This window comes from Nannobrachium achirus (assembly GCF_963921795.1).
Source record: "Nannobrachium achirus genome assembly, chromosome: 6".
Lineage (NCBI taxonomy): Eukaryota > Metazoa > Chordata > Actinopteri > Myctophiformes > Myctophidae > Nannobrachium > Nannobrachium achirus.
This window is the reverse complement of record NC_137815.1, coordinates 39,994,986-40,021,738: the sequence shown is the minus strand read 5'-3', so window position 1 is coordinate 40,021,738 and position 26,753 is coordinate 39,994,986. Positions and strand designations below refer to the sequence as shown.

Genomic DNA, 26,753 nt, shown 5'->3' with positions numbered 1-26,753 from the left:
AGGAATAGGGGAGTAGCCAGCCCCCTTTCCTTTAAAAACAAGACAACACTACAGTATGGTGCCATCAAACATATAATTTTGCGAATGTCTGTCTGTCTGTCTGTCTGTCTGTCTGTCTGAGTGAGTGTCTGAGTGAGTGTCTGTCTGTCTGTCACAGCGTTTCTCCTCAGTGGCTGGAGCAATTGATCTGAAATCGCATCACCATAAGCATATGAACACACCTGACATAACTGTGAAGCCCGTTTGTCACTTTCACAAATCGTATGCTGTATATTAGCATTTTTATGGTGTATCTACTATCTATTCTGCATCTAGCTTGAGGCTAATCTATTCTGCATCTAGCATGAGGCAACATGTTTAACCAGCTGTGTGTGTGTGTGTGTGTGTGTGTGTGTGTGTGTGTGTGTGTGTGTGTGTGTGTGTGTGTGTGTGTGTGTGTGTGTGTGCAGGCGGGTGGGCGGTTGTCTGGCCCTGTTACAGATGTTGTCCAAAAATCATGCAGATCGGTACACAGTATCTCTATAGCCATTAAACGAAACGGGTATTTATTACATTGATGCTCCTACATATTATCATTATTACTTTCCATCCCTCATATACTGTGTGCACAGTGCACACCCCATAACCCACACACTGCACATCATTTCGGAGCTCATATCTTTGAACGGGTAAGGGCTAGTTAGGTTCATTAGGAATAAAAACTGGAGGTTATGTATATAACCTAGGTTTTATAAGCTTGGTGAGAAATAATCCTCACTATGGGAACACCTCTGGCGATGACAAACAGAAGCAACTCCTATAAACTCCCGTCAAATGGTTGCTCTGTCAATCAAGGTCATGCAGGTGGGACCACCCACCGAGTATAAAGCACCTTGACTGACGTAGCATTTCCTCTTTCATGCTCTTCTGCTCGAGAGACAACAGCGTAAGCTACAACTCCTTTCATTCATTCATTGGAATCGCAGTTAACTACACTAGAACTCTACAAAACTCTGATTTCCTTAAAAACAAATCAAAAACACTGCACACTACACACAATGTGGAAATCATAGCTGATCATTACAAGATTCTTTCCTCCATCATACTTAAAACTGCACAAAAGCCATTCTGCTCTACAGTTATTATTCTTTGGGGGGGCTGAAAGCACATCTCTCCTCTCCTGCTGTCACCAGCGCCAAGGAAGATGTACACATTGCTATGCTCGGAACATCTATCAGTTTGGACTCCTCTATGAGTCCAACTGAAAAACCACTCTAAATTGTGCTTATAACACCGTCTGAGTGGTTCAGTTGTTTTGTGTTATTCCTCCTGTGTCTTCACATTTGGGAAGTTAGGAGGTACAGAAAGAGTGCTGGTGATGAATAAATACCAAAAATAACTGTGTAACCATTCTAACCAAGCATCACATAAGCTGTGGCAAATCACATTTCTGCGTTTGCATATTACATTTAGTTTGTAATATTACCATTTAGTGCAATTACAGATATGACTCTTCTCGTCCTGGGGGGGTTTCCGTTAGCTTTGGGAGGAGCTTTTCTCGTCCGTACAGATTTGACTAAGATTTTGAGGCAAAACATTTGAATCTTTCTGAGGGTGGATTTTCCCTTCAAGAGAGCAAGCTCATGGGAAAATATGTTGATGTTTATAAACTCATCAGAATATTAGCTACATTTTTTTCTTTACATTAAGATCCTATGATAGCCTGTTAAGTTAAAACACAAATAATATGAATGCACTTAGGCTACACAGACTCCTGCCAAGCCTTAAAAATATTCCCCAATTTCCTTATTCCAAGGTTTGGCCTGGTCGTGCTCTCGTGGGGGTCACCAAAATCAATATGTCTCTTCCTCTTGGATGAATGTGTACAACAGGATTCCCAGCAATCTGGCCATTACATGTTGGCATCATAACCTCCTCGGCAGGGGTAAAGAAAACGAACGAAAACACCATTATTGTGTCAGGTGATTGAATACAACACTTGTGTGACAGAAGTGAAACAGTGCTTCATCATCAGAGAGGGAGCAGTGTAGACGCATGCCCCAGTGCAGGTACAGGGTCAAACTATGTTCCATTTCAACAACCACATCCTTGCTCTGATCCTATTCTTGGCTCTCTCACCAGTACATCATGTACAAGTCTAAAACAAGACTCCTGTTGATTTCACGCTTTATTTTGAAGAGCCTCGGAAGCTTCGTGCGTGTGCACGTGAGTGTCCGCTGACGATTGAGGAAGAAAATCCATTTGTTTACAAACGCTCGCGAAACTAAAATCCAAACCGCGGCCGACCATCGCGGTAAAGTGTTGCCGTGAAAACAATCAGATCTCTGCTTCCCTGGCGTTCTTTTCACCTCATTCATAGATAAAGCCCTTTTTATGTTTCAGGCTAGAATGGAAATCAATGCAGCCTAGAGCATCCATTTTCTCTCTCTCTCTCTCTCTGAGCTACAGGGTGACGTATGGACTAGGGTCATTCACAGGTCACAGCATGCACGCAGCGCTGTACCAGTTAACCCCTTGTTGTCTCGTTCATGAACGAGACAACTCCTTTTGGCAGGGTGACCCCTAGTGGCCTTAACTCGTTACTGAACGAGTTTGGCACCCAAGTTGTTAATAAATATAAGCAAAGAATATTGGATGTACCAATAAATATGAACATACACCTTTCTCCAGTAAATATCATGTACACCAACAGTGGCTATGAAGCTGATATAATATATTGTTCATATTGTGTACAATGTCAGCCAGCATACAACACTGTGTATCTAGATAATATACTGATAGTGATACTGTATACATATACTGAATACATGTAATGTACAGTCTATCAACAGTGCACACAATGAGTAAGTACCGGTATATACAATATACAACGTTTACAGCTGCAATTCTTTACAGGCATATCTGTTGTGGTTATGTGGTGTAAATTCTGTAGGGGTAGAGGAAGGGAAAGAGAGAGAAACTAGAAACGATGCAACAGGAAATTGCAAGTGTGGTTGCCTTGAGGCGAGTCACACTAATCTCTGTATCTGTCAGTCCTTGTGCCTATTCAGCGGTGCCAACAATTCCGTCTTTGTCCCTTTTATGCCCATATATGGAGATCCATGTTGTCATCAATATTAAGCCAATATCTTGGAATGAAAATAATATGGACATATTGTGTCAGTCTCATGTGGTCTATGACATCTATGATGTCAGTTATCTCCATATTTGGGAAAGGTTTAATTTTTAATTCGTCAATGGAGAAAAAAAATGCAAGGAATCGAAAACTGCGGGCCTGGAAGATGGATGTATGGAATAAAGTCGGACAAGTACTATAGTCTAAATAAGAGAAATAAAGAGACACAAAATCAGGAAAGAAAGAAGGGGGCTCAGATACAGTCCACACAGACGGGAGCAAAAAATCAAATCAAATCAAACATAGCTCAGCCCGACCCTGAGGGGTGAGGTATCAAAGCTACAGAGAGTGCACGAGGAGGACAGAGGCGGAGGACTTTTTCTTTTTAAATTGAAGAGAACACCGTGTTCAGTTAACCATACCCCCGTTGTACAATACAAAGGAAACATGAAAACATTGAAAAGCTTGTTAGGCTGGCAGCCGACCCGTTTCCTCACTGAAATATTTGACTACCATCCTCCAAAGTCCTCGAGTCAGAGTCCACTTGTTTCTTCTCTTGTTTCCAGGGAACACGTTTAATTAAAAGGGCGGTATGCTGCCGTGAAGCAGGCACTGAGTCTGTCTCTCAGTCAGCGACTGCATCATTCCATGGCATTCAGAGGGGGGGCAACAAAGTGCTTGGAGCAAATCGTCTCTGTCGGGTGGATACCTCTTTATGTCCAAAACTGTTATTTTTCAGGATTCAAATTCAAAAGTAGCAGACTCAGTGTTTTGAGCATTTCAGGCTTGTGGATCTGCTACTTTTGATACTTTTGTGTGACGCCGTAGTATGATCGAGTAGGGCGTTAATTTTCGGAAAAACTCAAGAATATGGAGTTAACCGTTTTAGTGCCAGCCCCTAGAGGGCGCCAAAGAATGCCAGGGTTTGTCCCATAGGCGAGCGTATTAGCATCCGGGGACTCACGTTGCAGTGACGCGCGTGCTCACGTTCGTGCACGTCATGGAAAGGTCCCGGATGAAAATGGCTACAGAATAGCTATTAGCATTTTGTCATTTAAAAGATCATTTTAGGCGATTTCGCCGTAAATAAACCTCGCGCCGCATCCCTAAAAACACAATCCAGAGATATGGGCCTCCAAAGATGTGGTTTTTCATTGGATTCGGCGGCGATTCGCGGCAACGTTCGCGGCTAACGGCCGGCCGGGGGGCGGCCGGATTTCGAACACTGGATTGAAAATTTAGGCCCAGGCTTCAGAAGGCCTCGGATCATTTTATTCATTTCATTAAAAAAGCCGAACATGTTCGGGATAGGCACACTGGACGTCGTTCCGGAAGCGGCGCTGAACATTCAGTGAACATTGGGGGGCTCAAAAATGTATTTTAAACCATTTTTAATGGAATATATCGTCGGACCATGTAAAATGGCTAGCTGGCTAGCGTAGGACGAGCCAGGACCACCCACGACTCTACAAGCAGCTCAGGGTAAGTCAATTAATAAAAAAACAATTGTATTGGATTGAAATAAAGCCGAACTTGTTCGGGATAGGCACTGTATGAGTTAAGAGGTTTCTGCCTGACAGCAACGAGAGCTTGTCACTTCTCGATACAGCTCTAACCGGTCCTTGTAAAGCCCCCAACCCCCCAAAATCAAGAATTTTTTCAACGTTCTTATTCCCCGCGTGACCTTAGCACACCCCAGTCCACAGATGGTCCCTGGGGGGTACCGCTCATATACAGTCAAGGTCAGCCCTTTGAGCTCGCCTGCTCTGACATCACCGTTCCTTGGCTGGCTAATGAGGCTCATTATCCATTCCCATTTGGTCAGACGAGGCTTAATCCTGCTCCGATAATCCGCCGTCCTGTGGCAGTACTTATACTGTATATCGTCGTTGTCGGGTGAAAACCTTGTATGTCCGTTTTTTGGAGCTGTGTGGAACACAAGCTCCCTATACGTGGCCATGTGTGTGGGTCTGTCTGTCTGTCTGTCTGTCTGTCTGTCTCCGTGTCTGCGTGTCTGTCTGTAGCCTGCAGTAACCTTTTCTGACCACACATGTTAAGGGAGGGGCGCTGTTGCGCGCACACACACACACACACACACACACACACACACACACACACACACACACACACACACACACACACACACACACACACACACACACACACACACACACACACACACACACACACACAGCTCCACTTCGAACAGAGGTTCGATTTTTTTATATCATTTAAAAAAATAAACTAAACTAGTGAAAACAGCCGATCTACAAGCACACAACGCCTCGCACCGCGAGGCGTTGTGTGCTTGTAGATCTGCTGTTTTCACTACTTTTGTGCGACGGCCTTGCCTGATGAAGCAGGGCTTTACTTTGCAAAAAAACTTACAAATTTGAAACTTGGAGATACGAGGTTTCTGCCCGACAACGACGATATACTAGACGCAGTGGGGAGAGGGGACAGCGGTTCATTTGCTGTTGGAGGAGCAGGGGGGAGCTGGGGGGAGGTTAGGAGCAGGGTGCTGACTTGGCATTCAGGGGATTTGCTAGTGTGGATTTGGAGGTGTTCTTCAAACAGCACCGTGCTTAAGGTCCCCTCAGCAGGACAGGCCAGAGCAGAGTCTCACTAATGCCGGGGATGTGAGACACAGCTGACAGGATCAGAAGGACTTACACGTATCTCGGGGAGAATTGTAACAAGCCCAAATTATAGAGACAGAAATACAAAACAATTGAAATGTTTTGTCATGGTGATCACAAGTCTACGAAATAAAGTTGTTCACACTGATAACAGCTGAGGTTACTGTGATATGATATCAACTGAAAACTTTATTTCAAGAGTATGACAGATATTGTAGCATTTGTCATAGTCCTTCTTATTTCTTTCAAGAAATACCCATAATTCAGTGGTAGAATTAATTTACAATTAGATCACTTTTTAAGTCTTGGGCCTTGCGGTCCAGGCGCACACCACATGGGCTCTGATTCCTTGACAGTGTGGTTCAAATGTGTAGTGTAGTGTGTTAACACTATGGTGTAAACAATACACAGAAAACAAGTTACTTGGGTTTGTCGGGTGCAGAGCAAATCCACATGCTTCAGGGTGGCTGTGACTCATACACTGTGAAGCGCTTTGTTAATAAGTCTAAGACTAGAAACACACTACATAAATGCAAGACCTTTCACCATTCCCACAATATCGCCCCATGCAGTTAACAGTTGCAGTGATGAAGCCTTGAGCCACTTGAGCTCTAATGCAGCCTAGCAGCTCTGTGATAGAAGTGATTGGACCTCTCTTACCTCTGTATCAGTTACGATGGAAATAAGTCAACTTGGGTGCTGGGGCTTTCCCAGAGGGACGCCACCGATGTGACCGGAGTAGGGATGAGGCGATATGAAAATGTCGTGTCAGGTCGTCACGATTATTGTGTTCAAAGAAATTGCGATTTACGATATTATCGCGATATTCAAAAATATCGATCCCAACATCCACTATCCTGGGACAGAACATTTGCCAACGTGTCATGTTGCGACGCGTTGTGAGCTTGTAGATCAGCTATTTTTGGCAAAAAGACTGTATCAAGTAAATTATTTGAAGGACAGTATCTACAATATGGGAGATATTTGTCAGAAGGTAACTCTCTGCTGCCTGCGTATATAACTCTAGAGAGCATCTAAGTCACGACAGTCAGCAAAAGATGCTTCAAGTTTCATGAAGTGAATTTAAACAAGCAAGAGCAAAACGGTAGGCAGCTATAAGGTGCTGAACACAGCATGCAGCAGAGGCAGACAAAGGCATTTTAGCCAACAAACAGCTTAAATACAAATAACAAAGTTCTTCAGTGGTACCAAATTCCTTTTTTTCAATTAAGAAAGCTCAAAAATCAAGAAACCAAATTATTAAGTCCTAGGTCTTCCAAATGTCTGGACCATCCTCTGACACAAAACGGTTTTCTCATGTAGGCTCTCTTCAGTTTTTATGCCCCGATAACCTCTGGCAGTGGCTGCGTACATCATGCCCACCATGAGGAGCCAGAACCAGACGGCCGGGCCCGGGCATGAGGAGGTGCCAGTGTGTGCCAGGCAGGGCCATGTCATGAGGACGGCGGTGCCAAGAGCAGACCTTCAGTGACCATAGTGTCTGAAGAGCCCTGATAGGAATGTTAATTTGGAGAGAGAGAGAGAGAGAGAGAGAGAGAGAGAGAGAGAGAGAGAGAGAGAGAGAGAGAGAGAAAGAGAGAGGGAGAGACAGACAGGAGGGGGGGAAGGGAGCCAAAGCCAGTGTTAATTTTGTCGACTAAAACTTGCGACAAAAAAATGCTTGTCAATTACCTTTTTTCATGGACGAAAACTAAACTTTTGTCGACTAAATCAACTGCCGATTTAGTTGACTAAAATCTTACGATATTTGGCCGTTAAACGAAAGCATTACAGATGACTAAAATGTGCATTTTATTAGAAAAACTATGACAAAATTAACACCGAGCCAGAGTCAATTAACGAGAAATGCGGAGGGGGAAATGGAGACACAGGGAGGGAAACTGATAGAAAAGCAGTATAAATGCAGGCAAAAAGAGAGAGCGATACAGAAACGTAGTGAGATGGAATGATTAGAAGAGGACGGCCATTATCCTGACAGATGGGAGCTCCTTGACAGAGAAAGCCCTGCCTCAGTTTGCTAAGCAGGGAAGCTGCAGACAGCCCGAATGACAAAAGCTAGAATAATCAAACAAGAGTTGATATAAGAGCAAACTACAGAGAGTCAGCACGGAGCATAGAACATTATCTCTGAGTGGAGGCTCATCATTAGATGATTAACCACCTGCACCCTATGATCCCTGTTCTGGGATTGTTACGGTATAACAGGCGACAAATAGCCAGCAACAAGCTCGCGTTGCGACGCATTGTCAGGCTGTAGATCGGCTATTTTTGTCGTGAAGTGATTTGGAATAGATTTAAAAGGAAACAAAATGAAACGAAAATAATGGAAGAAACATTCTTTCTGGGTGCCCTGGGCCCAAAAAGTATGAGAACCACTGGATTAGACCAGTGGTTCTCAACCTGTGGGTCGGGAACCCCAGGTTGGTCCCCAAATTATTTTGGGGGGTCCCCAGATGATTAATTTAATGTGCAACATTATTTTCTCACTCAAGAGTAAACAAACCAACATTAAGTTTAAGCGTATAGAGCAGGGGTGGGCAACTTTGATGATGGAGAGGGCCACTATATTTTCACACTCACTCCAGAGGGCCACAATACATACACAGTCAAAAATAGCTAAAATAGCCGATCTACAAGCTCAAATCGTTTTGAGCTTGTAGATCGGCTATTTCTGCTATTTTTTAATTGGAACCCTGAAAAGTACATTTTCCATTTAATTTCAAATGCATTTATACATTCTTATGTTAACTTTATGAACTTAAATACAAATACACTAGACATGAAAAAGACTAGTACTAGTCATTAAGCTACTAATATAGACCGAAGTAATGAAAGCGGGTCATGTTTTCATGTTTGGAATCGTAACAGCCTTAACCTGAGGGCAGCATTAAGTGAAGGTGGGTGCCGCATGTGGCCCCCGGGCCGCCAGTTGCTCATGTATGGTATAGAGGGTATCTGCACTAGTGATGCGCGGTACGGCCCGCGCCCGCGGACCCCCGCGGTCAGCCCGCAGGCCGGGTTGGGTTGGGCCAAGAAATGTACACTTTATCGGCGGGGCGGGTTGAGGCGGTCTCGGTCTATAATGCGCACCAAGTGTCCTTCCCTATGCTCGTCAGCCAAACTGGTCCGTGTCATGTAATTCTAATTAAGTCCATTACTTCCTGTAAGTAGACTTGAAAATAAAACCATTTGCCTAATCATATTACAGGAGTAGCCTATCTTATTTTGAAATCCACCGCTTTGAGGAAGTGCGCTCTGCTTGCTAGTTGTTGGCTACTTTCCGCAGCCGATCTTGTAAACAGAACTCACGTGTGGACTACTGGACTAGTGTGGATTGTACAAGCTTTTGACTAAACTAAAGTTCATTTTATGATATGAAAACAATGCTCCTTTGACTTAAACAACGTACACCCTTTGAAAGTTTGATCAACTTTGCACCTCCGCAGCCGATTAGGTAAGGAGCTGGTTAATTACCTTCTGTTGGTTCGTTGCTGTGTGCTGCGTTGAGAGCATAGATTGTAGAAAATAATTATGTTGAGAGGCATACAGCTGTTGCTTTGGTCAAAGTGTGTTGTCTCGGCGCGGTGCGCCAGTGACTAGGCTTGTGACTCGATCCTCATCTCTCTGTGATACAGTAGTTACTAGTTGTGCTCCGTGTGTATAGTCATACACATACAGGAGTGTTATCAATTAAAATAAGCATGCATGTCGTCACTCGTCATGCCGTCATATAGCTAATTAACGGTTCATTGCTTTTAAATGTTCAAACGATATTTGTGTATGGCTCTGTTGTTGCACTGCACTAGCTAGGCTATGTGCTCTATATCAGTGTTGAAAGTTTCTCCTCCGTTCTGTTTTTGTACAGTTGAAATTGGCTGCCTTAAAAAGCCACATTCAAAGACATATTTAAGGTGTATTTAATGACGGCGGGCTGCGGGCTGGGCTGGGCTGTGAAAATTGATGCGTTGTTGCGGGGCAGGCTGGGCTGGGTCAGATAATTAAAATTGCGGGGGCCCGCGGTCCGTAAAAAACGCCGGCCCGCGCAACACTAATCTGCACATATCTAAAGAGACAATTTAAGGACTTTTTAATACCTCTAAATTACAAATTAAACAATGGCCAAATTGTCAAATATTATAGGCAGAAATTGTGAAAATAGCCGACCTACATGCTCACAACGCCTCGCAACGCGAGGAGTTGTGAGCATGTAGACCGTGTTATACAAAATGTAATGCCTCAACTCTAAGTGCTCGTCAGGGTGGGGGGTCCCCCAGTTGAAATATGATTATTTTGGGGGTCGCGGCCTGAAAAGGTTGAGAACCACTGGATTAGACGACAGCATGAGACACGAGGGGGTCAGAGGTCAGATGTAACAGCAGGTTATCTACTCATGTGAGCGAGCGACCTCGTCCTGTGGGCCACATTTTAATGCTGACCCAGCTACGTCTCCATACACTGCTCTGTCAGCTGAAAGTTGGCCTTTATAGATAAGTGACTTTTTAAAATCACATTGCACATGATGTTGGCTACATATTAATTTAAAAGGACACAAGCTACTTAAGACTCAGACTCAAGTACAAGCACTCTCCCTGTTGTATACTGTACCATATATATATCATCCATCTATGTCTATTAGATGCAGGAAGAGATATCCTGGGTGCATTCAGTTTGAGTTATTGTTTTATTGCCGTTTAATTACATTGTGTTTTGTACCATGGGAAAGTGTTGGTGGAGAATTGATGTCTTATGTTCTGTACTTTTAAAATGTTCCTTATATTATGTCTTCATACCCTCTGACAGACAGGGATATCCCCCTTCATTGCGTGTTCACAAGTTTAGTTAGTTGGAGCCACTTGTAGTCAAGAGGTGTATGGGGCACAGGTTGGTGAGTTACAAATACAATAACGTTCTCTTGTTGCAATGGCTCTTCCTTCACAGTAGAAATCCACTGGTCATTACAATATAATAGTCTATACCGGGGAATTTAGACCATGACCGTACGTAGTTCCCATATAGCCTGTGGCAAAAACACAAAAAATACTATTACTAAACAGCTTACATTTGGGAAAGGTGAAATATTGTCAGTCCCTGCATAAGCCAATGCTCAATGCCCATGTACAGTACCATTTCCAATCGATTGTCCAACCCACTGAGTAGAACAATGCATGAGAAAGGCCAAATTAACTGTATAAACCACCGACTGCTAGTTGTATCACTGTAGCACACACCCAGTGTTACTGTGGGTTCTTACCCTCACAATTGATGACACTGTTTGTAATTAAAACCTCTGCACGTTATTGAATACACACACGTACAGGAAGAACAACACAGGATTATATTGGTGCGCCAAGAAAGTCTATAGCCCAGCCTTGCTGGGTCTGCTGCTTGCAATGCATTTAAATCAAAGTCATTTATAACTTTGTACCGTTGAGCCAGCGCTCTCTCTCTCTCTCTCTCTCTCTCTCTCTCTCTCTCTCTCTCTCTCTGTCTCTCTCTGCTGGTGTTCTCTCTCTGTGTGTTCACCCCCGAGGCCAGGTACAGCACACTACTATAAAGAGCAGAGCACAATTAGACAATTGGAAACAAATGCTGATCAATTAACCCTGGCACTGCAGAGTCCAAATCACACACCCCCACCAATCAAACACCCCTACCAATCACACAGCCAACTAGACAAATATTGTTCCTTCGAAACAATTGTGGGCTCGCTTCAAGCCAGAAAACAATGGCTATAAAATCACAAAATGTCAAGATCGCAGGCAGTGCTCACTTTGACGTTACTGACGTCAAAGATTGGTCCATTTTGTTCCAAAAAATTGTTATGCAAAAGTTGACCCGCTGGTGGCGCTATAACAGGCCAATGTGAGAAGGGTGGTATCTGTTCCTTGACCTATTGGGAATGTGCTTGCAAGATTTCACGCACATTGCAGGCTGTGTTCATGATTTGAGGTGTTTTTGGCTTTGGCCACTTTATCGCTGCTTGCAGCTATATTTATTATTATAATATTTTTGTGTGTGTGTGTGTGTGTGTGTGTGCACTTCATAGGCATATTAGATAAAGGTCCTTAGATAGTGTGTAGAATGTTTCATGCAAATTGCTAAAGAAATCCTAACAGGTTTAAGCGTTTCACAAACTGCTCAAAATGATATAGCGCCCCCGTTTGGCCAATTGGGGTAAGATTGGTTTTAGTGATATTTGGACTAACACTCTACATCTTTGCCAAATGCCATGAACATGTTACTTTGCATGTATGATTTAGAGGCAGAAGAATAATTTGCATAAAACTGCAATATTCATTGAATTTATTAAAAAAGCATGTTTCAATTTTAAAGAAATCCGATCTGACAGATCTTTAGAGATTGGTCCAAAGTTCACGTAAAAAAAGTTTTGTGCACGTGGAGCGAAAATTCCATTTTGAGCAGTTTTACAAACTGCTCAAAATGGCGGAAAATTTAAGGGCGGAGCTTACTTAACAACGACACAGATGTCTTCCGCTTGAGTCAAAGCACGCGTGTAACAAGTTGCATGTCTTCAAACAAAACGAGTCATGACTTATGCCCGTTTGAAGTTTGAATTTTCAAACGCTTCGTATAGCGCCCCCCTTTGGCCGATTGGAATAAAATTGGTTTCGGTGATACTTTGACTAACCCTCCACATCTTTGCCAAATGCCATGAACGTGTAACTTTGCATGTATGATTTAGAGGCCGAAGAATAATTTCCATAAAACCGCAATATTGATTGAATTATTAAAAAATTATATTTCACTTTAAAAGAAATCCGCCGAGATAAATCTGACCGTATTGGTCCAAAGTTCATGTGAAAAAAGTTTTGTGCGCGTAACGAAAAAAACCCAGGAGGAGATAGATTTTTACTGTTTTTCATATTATTCCGAATTGTGGGAGACCTAAAGGTCAGAGGTCAAAAGTTAGAGGGTAAAAGTTGTTCGGCATGAGGAGACGCATACATGTATACAGGTTTCATGGCTGTACCTAAAACACAGCATGAGCTATCCCTGTTCAAAGTTCGCACTTTCGAAGGCTTCCTACAGCGCCACCATTTGGCCGATTGCTGTATAAAATAATAGCACACTTCGCCACTGTAAGCTGAACACATTGATGTTTTTATTTTCATTTTCTCACTAAGTATGTAGGAGTAGAAAGGAACCGAAGTTCCCGTCTACAGTATGCATGATATGACTGATAGATAAATAATGACAACATCTAAAGTGTGCTCGCCTTTATAGGCGAGCCCACAACTAACAGCCAGTCTTTCAGGGCTATACTGGACCACGAAATAACTACAGATCCCAGCTGTGCCAAAAATGTGAATAAGCAGCTTAAATTTGGGAAAAGGGCAATCAGTCCCTGCATACGCCAATGGTCAGTCAGTACAGTACCCATGTGCAATTTCAGATCGTCTGGCCATCCCACTGAGAAAATGCATACATGAGACAAATTCACAAATTTGGGACAAAAAGTTAAACATCATCTTCATCCTTACCGAAGGCCATAAAAGAGTGTGGATCCCTAGCATCCTTTAAAATTGCCCTGAAAAACCACTTACAGGCAGCAGCCGTTCGCAACTGGTAAAAAAACAAACCTAGCCCAGTCCTACCCTCCCCTGCACCTTCTTTGTATATACTTACTGTTTGTATAGACTTACTGTTTTCTTTTTTTTTTGTTCTTTCATTTTATTTTATTTACATATCTACTGCATAGTACTGTGTTCTATTTGTCTGTCATTCAATGTTATATGAGATACTTAAATGGTTTCCTCTGGAAATAAGCTTAGTCTTTTCTAGGATCTCCTTTTAGTAGACCTTGTACCAGTGAACTGTACCATCATGAAACTGTACCTTTTCCTATGCAAACTTCTAATAAAGTCTTCAATCAATCAATCAATCAATCAATCAATCAATCAATCCTGACAAATCTGTCCTTATCTGATAAACTTCAAATCAAATCTGGGACAAAAACTAAATTCGGTCCCTGTCTGGAAAACTTGTCTTCATCAGTCCTAGCATAGGCCAGTGGTCAATGCCTGTGTGCGATGTCAGATGTACAGTATCGGTCAACCCACTAAAGAGAAAATAAAATGGATGTGAATGTTTGAGGATAGACAGAAATGTAATTGAATGACAGAGTTTGCAAAAATGCTAACAGCATAAATGTACTAAAAGTTAAATAAATCTCCTTCTTCGCTCCCTGCATGTCAAAGGTCAATCAATGGCTATGCGCAACTTCAGGATATATTCACTGGGGAGAAAAATGCATGAGAACGGATTGAGGACAGAGTGAGTTTTCTTCACTTTACAGTAGTTTATATTGTTGTCATGATGTTATGCTACAGAAAGTGGGCTCAGTAGTCAGTCCTAAACTCAGCCAACCCAGATGGCCAGGGTCATCCACAACAGCTTGCTTTAGGAACAGAGGAGGTCAGTCTCAGTACAAATCTGCCACAAAGATCTCATTGACTGTCTTTGTGTGCACTGAAAGCCCACTATCGTCTCCAACAACGATCGAACTGGTCTGTCTCCACTGAGGAGGACAGACGCGGGGGTGACAGTTTAAGGCTAAGCACATGAACCCTAGCGTCCCTAACCTATTCTGAGCATCATGTCAAAAAACATTCACGAAAACAGCAGATCTACAAGCTCGCAATACGCCGCAACATTTTCAGTGGCTATTTTCATTGAAGTCTAACCTCTGCTTTCAGCCTGGTTTGTGTGCTCCCCGAGCTGTCAGAGGAAGTTATAATAATAGGACCACTGCAGGCCAGAAAGAACTGAACAACAAGCTGTGTACACTCACACCTCACATTTAAAAGTACTGTCACCTCTTCTATAGGTAAACCCTACTGCCAGTGCCTACTGAAGTGTGTGCCACAACAAATAAGGAAATATTCGCTCTGAAACTTCAGAGACATGTCCAAAGAACACAGTATTAAATTTAGGCCTAGAATTATTGAATGCTTTAACCAGTGAAAAATAGCAGATATACAAGCTCACAGTGCGGCACCGAGTGCCGCGCTGGGAGCTTGTAGATCTGCTATTTTTGAAAAAGTCGTGAAAATGTGTGCAAATCTTTGAATATATGTATTTTCAAAGCGAACATTTGTAACTCAAATTTTGCTACTAAATATTTTGAGATGGGGGTCCGTGGCCAAATAAATATCATTTTGGGGGTCCTTGACATGAAAAGGTTTGAGAACCACTGACATAGTAGTCTCACAAGAACAGACTAACTGAGCTCCAGTTAAGTGAAAAGGACCTTTTCTTTGACGATGGCTGGCCAGATTGCTGACATAGAAACATAGGGTTTTTCAAAAAATCTTAGTAGGATTCAAAAGACACTTATAGGTATCTAGTTCCGATTTGGGTCGGGCGCCTGCCCTCTCCATTCTGAGGGGGTCGTGGGGGGGCTGGGGATTGATTGCTTCGCTCATCAAGTATACAATTTTCCATTCTACATGTTATTGCCTGAGCTTATGATTTATATTCTTGTTTTTGTTGTTTCAGTTTGTTTGTCTCTTTCATTTTCTTGTACAGTGTTGTTATTGTCTAAATAATGTATGTCTAAAAATTTAATAAACATATTATTCAAAAAAAAAAAAAAAAAAAAGACACTTATAGAATCGGGTCAAAATTCTAATTTTCACGATTTTTCAGAAATAGCAGATCTACAAGCTCGCAGAAAAAGAATGTGTGAAAAGAATGACAGGAAACGTCCCTTCCTCCATGTACGGTATGTATATGTGTATATATCAATAGGCCTATCTATCCATGTGTGTAAAACGTGTGATGTATGTTATGTTTGTGTGTGCAAACATTGTGGCTGTTAGGTGGAAACCTTGTTCGTACAACACTTACTTTTTAGGAAAATGAAAAAAATTACCTGTGCTCTAAAGAATCCACAGTAATTATTTAGTCACGAGCTCTTGTTAATACTTTTCATTGGTAAAATATTTATAAAAGCCCACAGGCAATCTTAAAGCAGCACTGTGTAAAAAGATTTAATTAATAAAATGTAAATTTGTACAATCTGTATGGTTGTATGTTAATACAATATAACTTTTGGGGTGGCTGCATTTTGTCTCTCTCCTCTTCTATTGAGACATTTAGATCATGTCAAAGGTCATGCCTCACCATTGAGACATTTAGATCATGTCAAAGGTCATGCCTCACCAGGATCTGACACAAATTTCAAGATTCCATTTATCCCCAGCAGGGATAAATGGCTCGATGGTAAAAATTTCAGCACTTGTACAGGAAAACAGGTTCAAATCCGGGGTAGAAAAGGGAAGTTACATAGTGCAGCTTTAATCACTTGCACTTGCGTGCGTGCGTGCGTGCGTGCGAGTGCTGCTGCTGCTTCCTCTGAGCGGGTTGGATTTGGCTTTGGGTGAATGAAGACTGAATAGACTTCAAACTTCATGAGTCCTATCTGCACTTCTCCAGGCCACTGTGTTGCATCAATATGCCTGGCGGGCAGATAAAGCCTATCTAAGGCCTCAGAGGGGGCAGCCTTGCCAGTCTAATAGAGCAAGGGAAGGAAGACAAAAAATCCCTCCGAGAGCCAATTTACACACAAATAAAAAGGAGAGAAGAGAATGGAAGCCTCCCACGCCAGTTCTGCTTCAAAGGGAACTTAAGGACTGCTTGTGTATTTTCTCTATACTAAGTATCTATAAAAAGCAGCTATTCCTGCACTCACTGTATCTATTTTTCCTTAGGATGATGATAATATAGCGAGGGAGAAGAAGGTGGTGAACCAGTGACTGAAGCCACACTCCTAAATAAGGAAAATGTAACTTAGAATGTGGCTTCTTTTTCCTTTTTTTTCTGACAACCACACAAGTTGTGATTTTCAGTCGGGGGAAAAGACTGGCAATTAGTGAATTGGGTGTTGCCACGTAAACGGGTGGATACATAATGTGGGAAAGGCCATAAAGTGTAGACAGGCTGAACAAAACAAAAAAGGACGGGTTATGTTTTTCACACACACACACACACACACACACACACGTGTGCGCATGCACGCACGTCTCGTCTCACACACACGGAACTGGGGGGTGCAACATGACGACGTGAGCCTCTCTTCCACCTACCAATGAATCACCAGCAAGCAGGACTTCAGCCATGTAATAAATAGACCATGTTCACCAGGCGGCCATATTTGCATGTTGCATTGAAAAACAGGGGTGGCAATGGGGTACCGGTGGCATTTCATTAACTTAATGGCAAGATGGCCGCTGTGTGAATATGGTCTATTGGCTTTTATTCTTTTCTTTTCAAGGTGGATTATGCATTAATGAAGCACCTACGCATTTTGGTAAAACCTCTTACACTATCCAGGAACACGAACACGCTGTTCCTGCACTAACGTTCCATCTCCAAATGACTCATGCATTTAAACGAAAATGTTACAACGCAGGTAAGTGGATTGATGTACCCGTGGGAGAACATTTTCAGTCCCCATAGACTTTAAAATGGAATGAAAATGCTTCTGCAACCCAGTGTTTATTACTTCCGCACTGCCTTAGAATTTCAAGATGAAGTTGAGCTGGATACGTGAGGGTAGAGGTAGGAGAGGTACTAACTTCTGGAATAAGTCTCGACAGCTGTAACCCTTTGTGCTCTCCAAAGAAATGAATTGAGCAATCGTTGCAGACACAGATGTCAGAAAAACATTATTAACTGATGATGAGAGATCTCCATCAACTGATACATCATGGGGACATCTACCGTTGTTTTGGGTTGAGATTGGCACATTTCCTGGGGCAATATCTGCCCAGATCATGCATGTCACACGTGTCTTCTTCTTCTTTTTTAGTTTTTTACGCTCAAAAAGCGCCTGCACTGTAGTGCATTTGAAACTACATTGCAGTGCACATCATGGGGTGATCACTGCTTGCCTCCTGTGAATCGTTTTATTTTGTATTTTTGTTTATTTAATTTTTATTTCGTTGCTGAGTGAGGTCAGCAGACAAAGTGACATGAGTTAAATGTGCCAATGTCAACCAGAAACATCTACAGTATTTTCCGGACTATAAGGCGCACCGGACTATAAGGCGCACTGTCAAATGAATGGTCTATTTTCTAAGTGTTTTCATATATAAGGCGCACCGGACTATAAGGCGCACATAATAGACGCTACCATTGCGTTATGCATCCAACAGATGGCGCTGTGCTAAAGGGAATGTCAATGTCAATGAATGATCCATATATAAGGCGCACTGGGCTATAAGGCGCACTGTAGTTTTTTGAGAAAATTAAAGGCTTTTAAGTGCGCCTTATAGTCCGGAAAATACGGTAGGCTATATGTGGTGCCAGAACAGTGGCAGAACTGCTTTGAGAGCAAGTCATCGCTCCAATATGGACTGACCTCAAGTCTTCACATTGGTTTTGCAAATGCTGATATTTTTAATATTTCCGGCCAGTCTTAGCCCAGACTTCGGATGTAGATAGATATCAGTAAGGGGAGATCTCTGATAGGTTGGCTACTTGAGACTAACTGCATGCTGACAAAATGTCCCAGTTCTGTGGGCAAATCAGTGTGCGTGCGTGCGTGCGTGCGTGCGTGCACATGCATGAGTGCGCATGCGTGCGTGTGCGTCTGCAACAAATGTATTTGTGTGCATGTGTGTGAGAGAGAGTAAGCGCTTGCTGATTGTCCGCTCTGTCTAGCCTCCCCATCCTCTGCACCTTTTGGCAGAAGAAGGCAGCTCTCTGGAGGGAAAATGAGAAAACATATCAATCTCAATTGCCCCAGAGAGCCGTGCTGCAGAGACACCGAGGCGCTGCGCGCGCGGTCATTTCACAGCCATCAGCCATCATTACCTGGCGGGACGCAAAGGTCTCACAGTGGTCATATAGCCCCGACCCGGGGGGGGAAGCAATGACCCGGACAGAGGACACCATCCCGCTCTAAGACATTGCTGCTGTCGTGTGGATTTCTCGTATGTCCAAAACCGCAGATTTTTTATTATTCTTTTTAAAAACATCTTAACAGTTTGTAGATCAGTTATAAAACTGATCTACAAGCGTTGTGAGCTTGTAGATCAGCTATATTTCACTACTTTTGCATGACACTCTTGGTGAAGTAGGGCATCGAAATATTGGAGATACAAGGTTTCATGCCAGTCAGCAACGATATCCTACTTCCTAATACCAATCTATCACATCTGGCAGCATCCTCTTTCCTTGGTTCAATTTCTCTCTCAAAAGAAGCCCCCCCTCCCCCCCCCCCCACACACACACACACACACTGAACATTTGCAGAAATAGGTCTCTAAGTGTTTACAATATATGCAATCCAACTAGCACGGTATAGTGTACACAGACACACATACACAAACAAACACACAAGGGTACTGATCCCTTCTCTATTGCTTTTAACATCTTCTAAATCACACACACACACACGCGCACACGCACACGCACACGCACACGCACACGCACACACACACACACACACACACACACACACACACACACACACACACACACACACACACACACACACACACACACACACACACACTTCAGCTGGAGTAAACATATAATCCTCTTCTGCTTTAATACATCTTCTTCTAACCCTTGCTCCCAGCCTGGTGAGAGTGTGCTGCTCCTCTCCACGCTGTCAGAGGAGGTTATAATGACAGGACCACAGCAAGGCCAGAAAGGAGCGAAACACACTCAACATCATACTGGATGTACACATCCACGCACGCACGCACGCACGCAGGCACGCACGCACGCACGCACGCACGCACGCACGCACGCATACCTCAGAACTAAAAAATACTGTCTTCTGCAGGTAAACCCTACTGCCTACTGAAGTGTGTGCCACAACAAATAAGGACATATCCTCTCATAGAAGGAATATTTCACTTTCAAATATTTTTGGGTGCATTTTAACGTCTACTCACTACTCAGGCTTTTTGTGAGCACCCCTACCCAGACAGTTTTTAAGCTGCTCGATTCAGTATTTACATATTAGATACGACAGACTACTTCAGACACACACACACACACACACACACACACACACACACACACACACACACACACACACACACACACACACACACACACACACACACACACACACACACACACACACACACACACACACACAGCATTACTTTGGCACATGGACATGTTAATTACAACGCAGTTGAAAGAATGTCAGGAAACGGTCCCTCCCTCCATGTCCAATCAGGGATTAAGCGAGAGTTCGGGCATCAAATCTCTCATGTCATTATGGCCGGTGGGTCCCGGGGGGGAGGGGAGGGGGAGGGGTCAGTCTCGGGTCAAGTTCAACTGCACTCTGGCCAGTTTATTTCGTTCTTCATTACCGACGTGGCCGAAGGCCAAGACGTCTAGAACACGGCGTGTGTGACTGTGACTGTGCTGTACTCTACTGTACTGTAAGTCCACCAGACTAATCAACGCTCATGCCACTATGGCGGCACGACCGGGAAATACCTGGGGAAGAGAGAGTGAAACTCATGAACGGTGCGGAAGTTGAACCGTTTACTTTTTTGCAAGGAATGTCTTAGTTAAGCAGTTTCATCCTGGCGTCCCTAACTTGGGCACGTCATTATACAGCAGAAAAAATATAATTATTATTATGCAATTATAAAAATAATTTGTAAACAAGCCCGACATCACTGACTGTTACCATGGTGGCGACACCGTTTAGTATCAGTGATGTCAGCATGCGGACAGACGGCGGACAGACATTCCGTAAATTAATAGTTAGATTATTACTATTATGATTTAATATTTAAATTATATTTATTTGTGCTACTTGTTGTAGCCTACATTGACGTAAGGGCATAGTGGTTAAACCAACATGGTTCGAATGAAGCACTTCTGTACTCATAATAAGTAAAGTATTTCAGGATGCCATGCATTTGGCCATATAGGACATCATCACCACACTAGTCAACATGCCACAAGCAGGCAATTTGTCAATGCCACCCCCATTATTCCTGTATAGCACAGCTTCCCCACGGAACATTGCCTTATGATTTGTGTACCTTTGTTAGCAGACTAAAGATTAATTAAAGATTGGACGGACAGGCCAGGCTGTTATTAGACTCCCTCTCCCTTGCCTTGATGAGACAAAGGCGATTAGTGACACTATTTATTCCTTCCCTTCATCAACATCCCTCCTCTGCTGGGCTCTACATGAGTGTACTTCAGTGCTCTGTTTAATATTCATAAACCACAGCTATGATTTATGAAAATAAAATAACAACTAGAATCAAGGTTTGCTTTAGCTGCTTCCCTACAACAATAATGTGGACTAATTCAAATATCTTTGTCCAAATACCTCAATATTGATATTGCGATGATACTGTGGAGGTGACTATTTGTACTTTCATAAAAGACAAGGACATTTCTGATAAATAATCATCAGTAATTCCTGTATAATAACTGGTGTAAGTGGGTAAAGGCAAATAATAGAACAGCTACAGTACATCTGTCAGGTACGTTTACAAAACCAAAAAGACATCTTGTATTCCGTCTCACTAGAATAAGTTGTTAAAATATCCCGAATCCCAAATGATATACCGGTATAGTTTCAAGTCACAATATTGTCATATTTCACAGACATAAATCTTTTTTTTTATTATTATTATTCCTGTCTTTGTTGCAAATAAATACATTTTTAAAAAGTTATGTTTTAGTATTAACTTATGCTGTGCATGTGGCATCACTTTCACACGTATTTAACTGTATACTCTATAGATACATACATACTGTACATACAGAGAGAGAGAGAGAGAGAGAGAGAGAGAGAGAGAGAGAGAGAGAGAGAGAGAGAGAGAAGAGAGAGAAATAGTGTTCTTGGTTCTATAGTCTGTGTAGCATGTTGCAGAATGGATCAGTACAGTCTGGTTGCTTGCTGTAACATTTGGACACCAGAAGGAAAGAGAGACAAGATTAACAGAATCACGAGAGCTGCCAGTGGGGCGATGTGGGCAGACCTCTATCTGTCCCTCTCTCCGTCTCTTCCTGTTGTTGGTACAAGTCTTTGACGTTCATTGTCTTCTCTGTTTCTGTGTGCATGCATGTGTATTTTCTCTGTGTGTGTTTGTGTTCTCTCGGTATCATTTCCTCTCTGTATCACACACTCACCCACACACTCAGTGTGTGTGGATGCAGATGTGTGTGGAACAGATAGCATTTATGCTCAGGCGCTGGCAAGAATAAGGACAACAGACAACACTTTCACATAACAGCTGCATGCCTGCCAACACAAATGAATGAGCTCAGTGGTCACTGCATCTTGTTCAATGATTTAAACAGGCGGCATCCCTAATGTTTATACAGCAGAGGTATTCAACAGGGGGTCCGTGACCCCCAGGTGGTTCTCAGGGTGACTACAGCGGGTCCACCAAACCATTGTGTGGTGGGGAACATTAGCCGAAAATAGCAGATCTACAAGCTCACAAGTCACAACTCTTTGCGCGAGACGTTGTGATCGGCTATTTTCAGAGAGTTGGTGTAGAGGGAAGAAGAGCAGAACAAGTACAGAGCTAACGGTCAAGTTGAATAAGTATTGAGGTTAACTGTCTGAAAGTACACATTAAAATGAATCCAACATATTAATAGAAAAGATAAATATACCGCAGATACCGGTAGATAATTTTCACCAAACTGATGTGTTGTGAAAATGATGTCAAACTAGTCTATGAAGCTATCTATGAAATCTATGAAAAGGTTTGATCTGCAACAAAGTTTCATCAGCTTCGTTAAGTGGTACTTAAAGGAGTAGTTCAGCCCCGAAATTACTTTCTTTCTATTGATTACTCACGCCATGGAGATTTTTACCCCCACTGATTCCGGATGGGGACCCAAATGCATTTGGGTTTCCGGAATCAAATGCATTGATTCCGGAAGGGGAATCAATGGGGGTAAATTCCATCCGGAATCAATGGGGGTAAATGTCTTAAAGGAATGCGACAAAAAACTAAAAATATTATTGAACTCAAGTCTCCATGGTGTGAGTAATCAATAGGGAAAAAAAGTCATTTTGGGGGTGAACTACTCCTTTAATGTTGAAGACCCCTGCAGAATACACTTAAGATTTCAGGGCTTACAACCCTTTGCATGTACTATAATCAGCAAACACAAGTTGGCTATGCATCCCTTTCTCACAATGCTCCAGACTATGACTCTTTTTCCTCCAGGCACCCAAGCTGGGGAATGACCTTCCTCCAAATTGAACGTGACCGGTTTCTAGCAGAGGGCTTTAAATGAGTATTTTAAGTGTATACCTTTGTTTACCTTTAGGCCAACTACTATATCACTTGCTGCTATAACCTCCTATGGGTGTGAGTCTGCAGAAAGAAATATCAGCTGAGCTATTTGTTTCTGCCTGCTGTGCCATAAAATTGGTCTTATGAAACAGGAGCCATCCAATTACAATGTTTTTTTGTCTCAGAGAATTCCCTGTGATTTCTCGCCTCAAAAACCGTCCAATAACCACACGCAGAAGCAATCCTTTTGCTTAATGTGTATAAATACACATTGCCCTGACCGAGCAGAAATTAAACAATAAATAATTTGTCTGGTAAATTGATGTGGCAGGGTGAGCAGCGTTATTGTAAATGGATATAGTGACAGAGAAAGATTCCTCCGTTTTCAAATATACTTCAGAGAGAGCACAATCGCTGCAGGGATACAGCAATTCAGCATAGAGCTGCTGTAAGTGATATTGTATTGTTACAATATGTGTTAAATACCCTAGCTCTATACAGTATTCCCATAGCAATCACTGCTATAGATTGTTTCGTTCAGTAACAGCACGGTCTCCCCGGCTCTTTAGTGAAGAGAAAATAATATTTCAGGTCAGGATACCAATTCCATCCAGAGAGAGAACTCACAGGGTAAACAAGAATAATTGGAAGTGATTAAACAGAAGAATGAGCAGACAAAAGTTGAATTAGCAAATTTAAGCTGGGTTCTCTCTTCTCATTGGATGAAATTGGTATAACGGCTATAAATGTCATTTCTGTTTACTAAAAACCTGGAGCGATGAGGAGACCCCTGTTGCTGAACAGATACTCTACACAGCAATGGTTGCTATCAGAATATAGAGCTTTAACTTTTTGTTGTTGTTGCAATTTTTTGTTTTAACCAAAAGATATATCATTTACAGCAGGGGTTTTCAAAGTGGGTGACGGGGCACCCTGGGGTGCCGTGACAGCAGTCCAGGGGTGCCGCGAGATAATTTGATAATATTTGGAATTTATTTGGACACTTGAAAAAATATAATTTTAAACTTGAAATACAAAGTTATTTTCAGTCAGTTCTAACCAAAATGGCTATTATCTCAACGTTTTCCTCGTAACATAATCACTAAAATATCATCACTATCGGGCAGAAACCTCGTATCTCCTCATGTCTTTTGCCCTGCTTCATCCTACAAGACCGCCACACAAAACTAGTGAAAACAGCCGATCTATAAGCACACAACGCCTCGAGGCGTTGTGTGCTTGTAGATCTGCTGTTTTCACTAGTTTAGTACATTTTATAGATGATAAATACAAAACGAACGGTTTTGGACATACAATGAAGGTTTCCACCCGACAACGACGATATGCTATAAATATAAGGTGCTGGGAGTGAAAATTATAATGTAGGGGTGCTTCGGATTAAAAAGGATATTCATGGGGTGCCCTGAGACAAAAAAGTTTGGGAACCCCTGATTTACAGCATTTAAAACAGTTTTAAAAAAAGTGAATTACAAAATTAGGAGCAAATGTAGCAGGTGTCCAACCACCTGTCTTGGCATTTACCAACCCACCAGTAGGACCAACACAAACACCATCTGCAAACAGGGTTCAAAGTCTAAAATGCTTTCTCCAGACGTTTTGTGGATTAAGCAGACGTGGAGCAAACAGTGCATAGTGAAAAGCTTTTAGTGTCATTCAATAAAGCCATTTACTGGCACTTCATACCTTATTGCCACTTAAATCTGTCAGAGGAAAAAAGCAGCAACAGTCTTAATGACTGCATTACCGACAATTGCTGAAAGTAATTCTAATGGTCTAAGATTTGGTTCAGAACAGCAGCCCTTCTATCCAATTAGGCCCGACTAGACTTTGAACACCACCTGACTGGATTTAATCTTGATTTAGATATCCCGCCCCAGAGAAATCCAATAGAGCATGCTGTGGTACTGTAGATCTGACTTAGTGGTACGGGGCGGTAGTTTGCTCCGGGGTAGAGTGGCCGCAGAGTGGCCCGCTTGGCAACTGGAAATCATACAAGCCAGATGACCAGCGTCCTTAAAATTAAATATATTCTTTTTTTAGGCTCCTTTAAGAGGCATCTGAAAACACATGTTCAGACAGGCCTTTGGTCACTTATAGGCATCCCTGTTTTTACTGTTCTTTTGTATTCTCTGTTACTGTGGGTGTTTTTAATTTATTGGTGTTTTCTCTGCAACTGTAGAGCTTATTTTTATCTTTGTATCTCTGCAACTTTAGAGCTTATTTTTTTAGTGAGTATTGTGTATCTGTAAAGCATATTGGGTCACCCAACATTAAATATATATATAGCCTACAACAGCAAAGAATGTAGATAAGGATTTTTCCTTCCCCCCACAAAAGCACAGTTCGTTTTAATTTAAAGCGAGTGAGAGAAGTTAAATGAAATGTGACATATCTGAAAGATATCTAGGTCTATTACCAGTTCTATGGCTGGTCTCAAGTCGGCCATATAATGGCCAGAGTCAGAGAACAGACAAAGCAGTACCACTGGCCAGAAAACGTTTGCTGCAGTAGAGCCTATACCACTGGCCAGAATACTGTTAACATCGGTAGGAAACAAGTATCTCGACACAGCACGCAACGACACAAAGAAATTAAAAGACTGGCTGTGTTTCTTATCAGTGCGACAACTCCATTATTTCACCATCATGAAAGGCTATACCAACATAACCATTTCAGTGTTAGGGGGACGTGAGCTCTGTCAGTGGTTTTAAGCGGCCCAGGCCGAGCTAATCATTTCACTGACCTTGGTAGTTTTACATCCGACTGAAGTACTAGAGGTGAGGCTGAAATTGCTGTAATTATTCACATTCAGTGTCAGAGAGCACGTAGTGAACGGAACCCAAACAAGCCCCTCCCTCCATGCTTACAGAGGCTATTTTGCGCATTATCTTCCACATGCCTTGCTAAATGTGGGTTTGTGTGTGTGTGTGTGTGTGTGTGTGTGTGTGTGCGTGTGTGCGCGAGCGCGTGCGTGCGTGCGCATGTGTGTGACATCCGAGCGTTTGACTCTCTAATGAGTCATGTTTCCGCTACAGGACCAAACGGAGCTAATCAAGCATAATCAATTTCTGGATGACTCATTTCCTCACAAGACAGCGCTTCTGTGATCCACACTCACCCACCACGGCCTGTCACAATTATTACATACTACACCTGATCGCAATTATTTTGTGCGAATCACAATTAGGCTATTTTGTTGTTAGAAATCATTTCCGTTCATCTGTATAAACACAGCTGGACGAAAATTAACTCCCATAGTTACATAATTATTTCCACATTGTTGTCCATGAAATTATGTGTCCACACATTATTTATTTGGGTTATTGTAAAGCCCTTTGCACACAGGCGCGTTTATCCGTGCGGATCAAACGGACAATTGAATTTCTTTTAAAGAAAACAATGATTGTCTACGACCTCATGCACACCGGATCCGAATTAGCCGTACGACGAGTGGCTGCGGCCGTGTGTTTTTTTTTCTCGATCAAACCCAGTTCGATTCGTGCGTCTTGTCACATGCGGTAAAAAACTCATCACTCCTTTTATGACTCCTTTTGGGATCCGCAGCGCCGATTCCGCACAGCATTGCACACCAAATCCAATGCGTTTTATTCATGCAGCAAACGAAAAAAACGCAACTGTCCTGTGTGCAAAGGGCTTTAGTCTAGGTATATTTCAGTAACT

At 42.4% G+C, this 26,753-nt stretch overlaps 1 protein-coding gene across 1 annotated transcript in view; it reads right to left on the bottom strand.

The window, feature by feature from the left end:
* ppp1r16b (protein phosphatase 1, regulatory subunit 16B) overlaps positions 1 to 26,753 on the bottom strand; it is a gene marked incomplete at both ends in the record, with an annotated part of 132,230 nt that overhangs the window by 105,014 nt on the left and 463 nt on the right. The window lies entirely within an intron of this gene.